Consider the following 11,694-nt stretch of genomic DNA (forward strand, 5'->3'; position numbering starts at 1 on the left):
CACGGAGGCAGTGTGAAAGCTCTAACCTGTTAACAAGGGTGCCAAAATGAAAACAAAGTAACACAGCCGCTATGCACGCGCCACACATCTGGTGTGAGTGAAGCGTTATCTATGGTCAGGAATTGCTGTTATGAACATGATAACGTCATATGTATCTTATATCCTATGAGAGATGGCTTCCACCGCCTGTGGAGATAGTTTCTCAGAAGAAATAAGGCTATTCCAACTCAAGTCTCTTATCTAAATCTAATCTGAAAGCACAGCAGTAAAGCTAAAATGACATTTATTATTCCTTCTGTGGGCAGGTGGAGGATGGGGGTGGGGGTACACCAACCAGGAGTGAGCTTCTAACAAAAACACACCTCTTACATGTCAGTTTTCAGCGACTGTTTACTGATTTGTGATCTCTATTTACTGATTTATGATCGTTCAGTAAATGGAAACTGCTTTTCTAGGAATATCATCTTTAACTTCTTACTCCATGCTAACTGCCAAAGAGCTGCCTGGATTGTTCATAGTTTCAGATTCAATATGATTTAATTTTTTAGAGATAAGTCCCCCACCTTACTTCCCTTTTTTCTCTTCTCTTCCCTTTTTCTCTCTTCATGCCCCCCCATTCTCTCTCTCTCTTTCTTTCTGAAAGTGCTGCTGCTTGGAACAGCTGTAGATGCTGAGCGGTTGAACTTGATACTGTGTGCTTGTTGACCTGCGGCCTGTACTGACACGGCTGACAGGTGAAGACCTTATCTGATACCCCCCTTCCTTTTAAGCCTCCAAGTTGTTGTTCCTCGCTAAAGCTGCTCTCTACGCCTCAGTGCCAGCAGCTTCCTGTCCCGTGAAGTCTGTAAACAGACAGAAAGACTGTAAAGTAAAGCTGGTAACTTGAGCACACAGACTCGACATAAATCAGTGGTTGCGGATCATTTTTCTTTACTCTTTTGTTTAGGTCAGAAATGTATCCAAGGTGTCAGCAGGAACTTGGTTACTGCACTTACTGCATTTACAAATGTTCCAACCCCAAATACACTTCACTTGCTTTGTGTAATGTAGCTGACTAATGTGAACTGTTTTGAGAGATAGCATCATGTTTCTGCAAAAAGAAAAAAATATGTCTCGTAATTATGTGTTGTTGATCATCATAGTAACTGTTGTTGTGTTGGTTTTTGCCAAGACACTGATGTGGTTTAGTTCAGGAAAATTCCTCCATTCAAAATTAGCTTACATTGTGTGTACTGATGAGAATGGTCTGATACCAGAGGAAACCGCTGTTACCGGGCAGAATAAAGGCCGTCTTTTCACATAGGGGAACTCCCGCAATTTCGGAGGAGGGTTGGGATATGGGAGTTGGTGTTCTTTCATTAGAGTTCAAATTCAGCTTCATTTTTTTTTTCACAAACAATTCACCAAACAAACTGGCTCCGTGGTGGGGCAAGAGAAAAACTCCAGAGCCAAAGCGTCCATTCCCAGCTGGTGATGGAGGGCCAGTCAGAAGAATGTCTGGATGACTTCCCTTCCCAAAGCTGAGCCTGTTTGTCCTGAGACCGGAGCAGTGAACTCCACCAGTGCCCTGGCTCATGGGCCTGGAGACAGGAGGAGAAGTCACACATCAATGCAAAAACATACAGAGGAATCACACACACACACACACACACACACACACACACACAGATGCGCACACACATAGACTGGCCAAATGCATGTGTAAAAATATCCGCTATATACATATAGACATACCAAAGACATACACACACACACTGTAAAAATGTCTGTAGACTAAAACAATATTGTGATGCTCCAAGAATAGCCTCTTGCTAAACGTAAATATACAACAAAAACAACTTCCCCTCTCTCATGAAAAAAAAAAATGTCTGGCATGCACTAACACAGGCAAAACTGAACCAGGAGAACCACAACAAGCCCTACTACTGGACCAGGGATGTAAGACCAGCGATGCAACGACTGATGGAGCTGAATCGAGAGAAATGATATTTCCTTATAAGGAGCTGTCTCTTTTCTCAGGGGCAATCCAGTAAAGCAGCGCACTGAGGGAACTGTGATGTGATAGGATCATAATTACAGACAAAATCACCAGATGAGGCCAATATGTCTACAGTAGCCTCGTGCTGGATGGAGCAGAGCAGAGGGCCTTTGGAAATAGCAATAGAGGTGAACTTTTCCTTTTGTTTTTACCACTGGAGCAGTCACAGGCAGCCCTTCTTCCAAAGCCAATATTTCAGTAGCAGTTGAACTTAGAACAAATGTGGAACATAGACCAGATGTATTCCCAGACTTGTTGTGACAGCTCTGTTCTCGGCACCCATTTTTGTACAGAGTATAGGAAAACACACACAAACTCTCAGCATTCCCTTTCTTTCTCTCTCTCTCTCTCTCTCTCTCTCTCTCTCTCTCTCACACACACACACACACACACACACACACACACACACACATTCAACCACACTCAGCATTATGTATCCACACATTACAGCCAAAAATGGTCAGAAACATAATCTGAAACCTAATATATGTCCTAACGTTACAGCAGATTAAAATAATCTCCCTGGGTGATGAATGACTGTTTCTGTACAAACTGTCTTTATCGCCTTGTCCTTGTTCTACCCTCTCTCTTGCTCTCTCTCTCTCTTAGCGAAAGGACAATCTGACATGGAGAAGTTGCTTTTGTTTTCAGATGTCATCCTGCTCTCTCACCCCCATGGTCTCTCTCTCCCCTCTCCTTTCCCTGTATCCCCCACCTCTCCACCCACCCACACACACACACACACACACACACACACACCCGCCTCTATTATCACTGAGTCAGGGCTCCACCCTTGTGGCTCCCATCTCCTCCGGGGGCTGAGCATGAAGCCGGGGGGCCCATGGGAGAAGCTCCCGGGGCGGGGGAGGTGCTGTCCCTGCCCCCCCGCCTCCCCCCGCCTTCCCCCTGTCTTCTGGATGTCTCTCCAGCAGCAGCAGCCATGACTTCATCCCAAATGATTTGCTGCTTTTTGTGAGGAGGTGTGTGTGTGTGAATGTGTGTGTGTGTGTGTGTGTGTGTGTGTGTGTGTGTGTGTGTGTGTGTGTGTGTGTGTGTGTGTGTGTGTGTGTGTGTGTGTGTGTGTGTGTGTGTGTGTGTGTGTGTGTGTGAGAGAGAGAGAGAGAGAGAGAGAGGGGGAGAGAGAGAGGATGGGAGGAGAGGCCGGTCATTTTGTATAATTACAAGAGAACTCACCCAGCCTCCCAGCCATGTTGTTATTGTTTGTGTGTGAGTCTGTGTCTGTGTGTGTGTGTGTGTGTGTGTGTGTGTGTGTGTGTGTGTGTGTGTGTGTGTGTGTGTGTGTGTGTATGTGTGTGTGTGTGTGTGTGACTGATCTTTGTGTGTCCATCTTGGTGTTCTTTGTGTTTAAGTGTGTGCGTGTGTTTCTGTAACACAAGAAAAACTAGATGTACCGCAAAGCGATACACAATATGACCGCCGCTCAGTCCTGCACATTCTCTCCGCAAATATCAATCACGCTTGTGTTTCCATCGCCTACTCCATCCCTACTGCAACTTTTATGTATGTAAATGAGTGTGTGCATGTGTGCGCTTGCTTTTGTGTGTGAGTGCTTGTCTGTCTAGTGTGAGTGTGTGTCTGCTTGTGTGTGTGTTTAATGTGTCTCTGAGTATATGTTCACTGTGTTCTCTGCCGTCACTGTCACTCCAATATCAGATAACACACACACACACACACACACACACACACACACACTCACATGCGCACGTGTGCACACACACACACACACACAAACACACATACACAGGCACACACTCACACACGCACACAAACACACACTCGCACACACACACACACACACACACACACACACACACACACACACACACACACACACACACACACACACACACACACAAACACACACACACAGACACACCCAGAGAGAGAAAGAGAGAACACACACAGAATACACACAGATAACACAGACACAGAGAGAGAGAGAGAGAGAGAGAGAAAGAAAGAGAACACACACAGAACATGCACATACACACATATACACACATGCAAACACACAGATGGGCACACAGAAACGCACCCACACACACAGGCTATAGTACATCACACACACATTCACTTCTCAGCTCCGGTGGTCTCACAAAATGTACTCAAAGATGTGTGTGTGCATGTGTGTGTGTGTGTGTGTGTGTGTGTGTGTGTAGGTGTGTGTGTGTGTGTGTGTAGATGTGTGTGTGTGTGTGTGTGTAAGGGTGTATGTGTGCATGCGTGTGGGCGTGTTTGTGCATGTGTTTGTATAATGTTTTATGTACATGTGTGTATGTAGTGGTGCGTGTGTGTGTAGGTATGCGTGTGTGTGTGTGTATTTATGTGTGTGTGTGTGTGTGTGTGTGTGTGTGTGTGTGTGTGTGTTCCTGCATGTTTGTTGCACCCAGAGCAACCATTCTCTTTTAAAACATATTTGGAAACTAGTTGATTAAAGGTTTCTAATGGTGTCACTTATATGTTTCTAGGACAAAAACTAGCAGAGATTGAGATGTTTGGAACAGTTTTTGAAATCCCCAGGGGGGGATTTAGACTGATAATACCACCATCTACTGGCCGATGGGTATACAGTCCTGAATGTACACATAAATCCATTTATTTTATAGCCCCCCATGGATGAAATTCCACAAAACTTGGCATACTCCCAGAGGGTGTCAGGTTAATCATACACATGAAATTTGGTGCAGTTCATAACATCTCATCTGAAGATAGGGGCAATTAAAGCAATATTACATTGCATTTTCAATTTTTACAATGGGGGGGCAAATCACAAATGACTGGTTATAAGCTAAGTTGATGCAAGCTCTAGAGAACAACATACCATAAACTTTTTGTCATCCTCGGTGCCACGGTTCAGGTAGTTATGTAGGAAAAACTGTCATTTTTGGGCTTTGGGCGGGGGCAGCGCGGGGGTGGAGTGACCCCCGGGGACGAAACGAAAATTTTCCATAGAACTCTACTGGGGCTACATGCCCACCAAGTTTCATGCGCTCCGGTGTTACGGTGTCCCGGGAATCGTTGACGAAAAATGACGGGAAAAAAGAAAAGAAAAAAAAAAAAAAAAAAAAAAAACTTTGACAACAACTATATGACCGCTTCGCTAGCTACGCTAGCGGCGGTCATAATGAGTGGTGACATTATCTCATCGTTTGTTCCTCAAAAACACTTTCTTTGCCTTTCTTTGTCTTTCTTTCTCTAAATACAGGAGGCCATTTCTCCCTGTCTCACTCACTGTTGCTCTATCTATCCCATAGTCAGATGTTTGTCCACGTGATGTTGACCTGCTTCAACAAGCTGTTTCAGGCCTCATAAAGACTCTCCACATGGGGCTGCTAGTTGTGTTGTTTGGTTGACTCCACTGCAAATAGAGTTCATTAATCCGACTGTTGTAATTACCGCCATTACCTTGGTGTTGCACATAAATAAGAAATCGTCCACTCATGTTGAGGTGCTCTGAGTGGCTGTACGTCTCAGAGAGTATATCTCACAATATTTATGTTAGATATCGCACATAGTGTGATATCTAACAATCTGTTTTTATGTCTATTTATAATGGTGAGATTTTTAACTAAGAGAGTTTTGGAATGTGGATACTTTGGAAGTCCCACACTGTCCCCAAACTGATGTCCCTGGTCGTGGTGTCTAACAGTTAATGCCCAGCCAAGATCAGTTAAGACGGTAATTTGTTGAATCATTCAAAAACATCCTTATCTTCGCCTTTCACACAGTATACATCTGTTTGTGCTTTTGCCCTTAAGTGAGCCGATGCCATACCCATGCACTCCAAATTGGGCTGGGGCTGGCTTGATGTTCATTATGATTAGTCACATGTTCCATTAAAAAGAAAACGCCGTCTTCTGTGGAGAACATCATGCCCACAGTTTCCTACACAAAAGTGGTGGTGGCATCTGCCAAACATCACAACTGCGAAATAACACCAGTAATGGCTTGCAAGCATAATAACATGCTTTGCTTGTTTTATGTTTGTTTGTGTTTGTTTGTGTTTGTGTAGAGAGAGAAAGAGAGAGAGAGAGAGAGAGATGTTGATGTGGAGTTTTGAGTTTTATCCATCTTACGTAACATCTCAAATCTCACCCACATCTAGCCGTTCTTTCTTTTTCAGTCCACTTCATATGAACCCCGCTCTAAAGGCCCTGTTTATATGCTATGGTCAAAGTCATGTCAATTGTTTATGAGTCAGCTGTTTTCATTGGTCGCTCTACATGTTTTTTTGATATAAAGATTAGATGTGAGATATGTGATATTCTTAAATAAAACTTAACGTAAACTGTGTATGTTACAGAGTTTACAATAAGAGCGTACAATAATTCTGGACGGTTGAACTCTGTTCATGGCACCCAGGCTAATTTTACTCGTCCTCTTGTGTCCAATCATAACAATCATGGCACATGTGGTTTTGATGTGATTTTTTTTTTTTTCGGATTGCAATTTCATTGCGTTCCAGCTTCACATCAATCTGTTTCTTTCCTTCTCGTTTATGTAATTTCCTTTCATATCACACATTCATTTGTCACCTCTTCTGCATATGTGTCCCTTCATCTGACTAGTCGTCCAGGCAGTGTGTTTGGTTTCAGAGGAAGAGACAGCATCATACGATCAATGATGCTGTTGATGAATGACAGTAATTCATGATAAGTTCTGCCAAGATTTAAGACATGTTGAAACCATGGCACAACGTATGTTTGGCCATGTGTGCGACGTCGTGAAGTGTTTCTCCAGCAGTCGGACGTTTACGGTAAAACAAACGGTGCCCCTTATAGCACAGCCGATGATGTCAGCGCGGACGGAATTCCACGCTGCGGTCTCAGGGAGCATGTCGAGGGACAGCCTCTCCATTTGAGACGGGAAGTGGCTCTCGCTATATGTAACCACATGAGGGAGAGAGAAAGACAGAGAGTGAGAAAGAGAGAGAGGGAGGGAGAGAGAGAGAGAGACACCCCTTCTTCCCCCGTGGACTGGGCAAGTCTGCCCTGCTGAGAGTTCTTGACCAGAGTGGATTCTGTCATGGCAAACTGACACTTATACGGAAACACACACACACACACACACACACACACACACACATAGACGCACACACACACCCATGTACAAATACAAGCACAGACATTCACACACGGTAACCCAGCAGCAGCTGGAAAGTGTTGGTTCCACTGGAGGGCCTCCAGAGCAACCTAACGATTGGGTTTCAGACTGTGTGCACTGCATCCATGAATGAAGTTACATAAGGCCCCACTTCCTCCACAGACAACAAAGCCTGACGGGGCCTTCAGGCCACAGGGTGGGCCATATAGGCAGACAACAGGGGGATTGGTTGAGATGAAAGTAGCTTATTATACGGCTCTTCACAATGCAAGGAGAATGCTCCATTGACTTGAATGGGATTTCTCAAAGTTCTACCAGTCATTATTTTCTGATAGAGGACCTCTGAAAAAAAAAATGCCAATGGCAACGGAATTTGTGCTTCTAATTCAGGTCTTTCATATCACTTCGCATTGACATTTCGTTCCTTCCTTGCAGCAAATGTTACAAACTGACAATAAACAGCACTGACAGTCAGAAAACAATGTATTTGGGCCTACCTTTGCTGTAAGTACATGTACACATTCTACAATTTGGGATGTTTGCAGGCGTTGCCACTACTGTTTACCACAGCCACTTTCGACTTTGAAACTATAGCGTCATCCCCTCTCATTGCTGATTATGCAAGTAATCTGCCAACCAATGGAAGCGTTAGTGAACTATGGTGTTCCAGACTAGTATCTCCCTGAAAGGAGAACTAAGGGGGCGTGGCCAGGCCTACAGCTTCCCTTCCTCTGAATTCCAGTGCTGATGAAGGCACTATGACGATAGATTTCTTCATATTTGTTTCCAAATTGTAGAAGCCTATAGGATTAATGTACTGTCTAGCAAATCATGATGTCGACATGTCACACTTCTCGTTTTGGACCACACGCACTTCTCCTTGACCTCACCCCTTGACCTTTTCATATCCAGAGGCCTGCGTAAGAGTTCCCTTGCTGATCCCTTGCAATCAGCCGGTTACCACGGCGACACAGGGCAGTAAACACAGACGGGTCATACGTTCTGCGTAGCCGCAGAAACCACAGACGCCCAGCTGTTGCCCCCGCACTCCACAGTTGAGTTCCTCTTCAGTCCACCTTCAGCTTTCTCCACCTGTTTTCCTGAGAGCATTATGATACTCTCTTATGCAATATTGCAGATGTACAGATCACTCTGGTCATAGGTTTAACTTTTGCAAAGGCTTCCAATTGGGAATGGACAGCAAGAATGCTGACGCATGTCCCTACTGTCAAGGAACATTTCATGACGTAAATCTTGTGAGTGTTAGAGTTCAGAAGGGATGTTTGAGGGACCCCTCGTACCTGGCTACCTGCCAGTGTAGCTTCCTTGCCTGAGGGGGTGAACTTGTAAATAACGTCATTAAAAACCAAGGAAGTGATTCTCCCCCGCACCCCACTCTCTCTCTCTTCTCTCACCTGATTTTCCATGCAGAGTCATCTAAGTGTGCATCTATGGACTTGCCAGTAGCTTTTGATCTCAACCACCTGATGTGAGAGCCTTCTAGCATGTACAATCACTCAAATGTAATGGACCCACAACAAAGTGCACTCTGCAGTCTGTGACTCATGACCTGGGTTCTTTCTAGAAGCTACTGTGGCTCTCCTCCCTCCTGTGTTTCCTGGTGTGATCACACACACACACACACACACACACACACACACACACACACACACACACACACACACACACACACACACACACACACACACACACACACACACAAGATGTTTTTTACAGGGTTATATTATCAGGGGTATATTCCAAGGCCCCTCGGTCTTAAGGGTAAAACACCAAGCCAGTCCAAGTCCAAGCATGCTAGCCGTGTGGTTTCCCCCTGTTATTTGTTTATGGAATTGACCTGTAGAAACAGGCCATAGCATTGAGCTGTGGGACATTGCTGACAATGACATCCCCACATTATGAGGACAGACAGACTAAGTGAATGACTGTGCCACAGGAACAAGTCTCTACAGTTCTCCACCTGAACAATTCTCCACGTGAAGAAGTCTGTTCTGCCGCTGCTTTTTTTTTTTTTTGCTGCCTCTGCTCCTGCTGTTGCTGGGAAGAGGCTCTAACGGGGCGATGACGTGAGCTCATCCACAGACGCTGACTCACCCAAAGGGGCTAGAGCACGCTGTGCCGTCGCCTCTCAGGCATGCTCCAGCTGATCGCACATCAACAAGCCTCAACTCTCATCTCGCTCTCTCCCTGCCACACTTACAGTATACTCTCTCTCTCTATCTCTATCTGATCTCCCTTGCGGATGGGACCCTGGCATATAGGGGGTTATGCTGTGGTGGGTGGTACGGGGGGGGGGGGGACTCTCTCCCTATCTCTCTCTCTCTCTCTATCTATCTATCTTTTCCTCTTTCTCCCCACCATACTTTTCCTCTCTCTCTCTATCTCCCATCCTCTCTCCTCTTTCATGTTCGAGGAGTGCTCATGTCTACTGTCCGTTCATGTTTGATGCTCATATTTTCTTCTTTGCTCTGTTTTTACAAAATGATCAGAAAGAACAAAGTCAAGACAAACTAAGACTGTTCATTCGCGTGCCTCACCCATCCTCCTTTACTTGTTTGGGTCCAAAGCAATGGGATTTGATCAGTATATCAACATCTGAACATCTGAATTTTGGAGCAGTGAAACTTTAATATCATTGAGATGTACTGTAGTTTTCACCCAAAGTTGTTCAGTTTCAAGTAAGCAAATCTGTTGAGCTTGAACTACTGACTGTCCCATATCCTTGGCTCCATAATGCACAAGGACATATTCTCAGGGTGCTGGATCTGACAACACCCTGATTGCTCACAGTTCAGTTGATGAGGGTAGATAGAGGGTCAAGTGCCCCAACCCCAGCCTGTGACTGTGAGTCTCCTCTTGGAGTTCCTGTGTCATAGGCCGGTGTCAAAATCTGTACAATCGCAAGCAGGAAATACCATATGCAAGCTCATGAGAAGATATTCTGGGGAAGTATAACTGCCAGTACAGTTTCTGTTCCCCAATTAGCACGTAGCCTCGAATGAGTGTGGCTTGTTTTCCTGCGGCAGGGGTGGCTGTGTGAAAAGGTGTGGTGAAAGATTGATCTTAATCATCCTCATGTTACTCTTTATATTGGTATGGTTCCCAAATGTGCAAAAAATGCCACTGGGATGTCAGCTAAACTTTTTCTGTTTTAGGATGATGCATGTTCTCTACACACTTGTGTCAAACAGTAAGTGTGTTTGTGGGGAAGGTGCGTCTGTGTGTGTGTGTGTGTGTGTGTGTGTGTGTGTGTGTCTGTGTGTGTGTGTCAGGGGAGGTGAAGGGGGGGGGGGGGGAGATTCAGATTGACTGACTCAAGCTGCGCTCAATTGTCCTAGATAATTCATCAAAACATGATATCTGGACTTGGAGAGGTGGACAACGTGCCTGTTGAAGACCAGCCACTAATGGAGTCTTGCGGAATTTGCGTGGAAAAATAACACAATCACTAAAAGCAGCCTGAGAAATACTGAGAGTGAGTCTCACTTCCTCTCATGGCCTGCCAATGGGAGAGAGAGAGAGAGAGAGAGAGAAAGAGAGAGAGATGAAAAATAATAAATGTGCAATTACAAGAGAGGAAGAGATGATTGGTGTGAAGTAGGAAAACTCCACTTCAACCTGTTGCCAGTAGACTATGAGGAGCTCCAGCTTGTTTCTGGCATTTGTTTACTACAGTATGATCCCAGAGAAATGGAGCCATTTCTACTGTTTAATGGAAGTGTTATGCCATGGTTTAATGTTTACAGTACGATTGTACTGTATATGCCTTTCATGGCTTTGCTTTAAAGTATAGTGAAGCTGAAGTGAGCTGAGTATTCATTCTGTTCTAGATTGTTATCCTCTATCGCCATTTCAGTCACCCACTATTATTCTGAGGGTCACTTGGTTGAAAATTGTACTGTATCTGCTTACAGTATGTGAGGGAAAAACACACAAAATTAGAACATCAACAACAAATCACATTTCAACATTCAATTGGCTCTTTTTCTGGACAGCTAGTACTAGTTTATCTAGTCATTTTCCATCGCCTCCACATCCACATGCACATGAACCACCGGGAAATGCATGAGTCACCTCAACAGGACTTTTGTGTTCATGCAAACTTTGCTCTTTTCATGCTCAATCTGTTTAAATCATGTCAGCATGTGCACTACTGTAATAGGCAGATTTGTTCAGACCGGGTATCACTGTGTCCAGCAGTCTTCACTTCCAACTGAACAGCCTTGATCCCAAAGGATAGTCACCTGACAGCTCGTGCATGAAACTGTCCTGGACGGTCCAACAGTCAGAAATATCTTAACTCACACTGTGACAATTGTCAACTTATTCAGAACATTTTAAGAAAGCATATTTTTTATGGTTACAGTCCTTGGTGTTGGTTTCCAGTTTTTATTCTTATTTAAGTCTTATTGATTAATTGTCTTGTTGATTAAATGGATAACTTGATTTAATAGCTCTGTCTTCCTTCTCTCCTCCTTTCTACCAAACACTCAGAACCTTGTTATGAGAAA

This window comes from Sardina pilchardus, chromosome 23, assembly GCF_963854185.1.
Source record: "Sardina pilchardus chromosome 23, fSarPil1.1, whole genome shotgun sequence".
Classification (NCBI taxonomy): Eukaryota; Metazoa; Chordata; class Actinopteri; order Clupeiformes; family Clupeidae; genus Sardina; species Sardina pilchardus.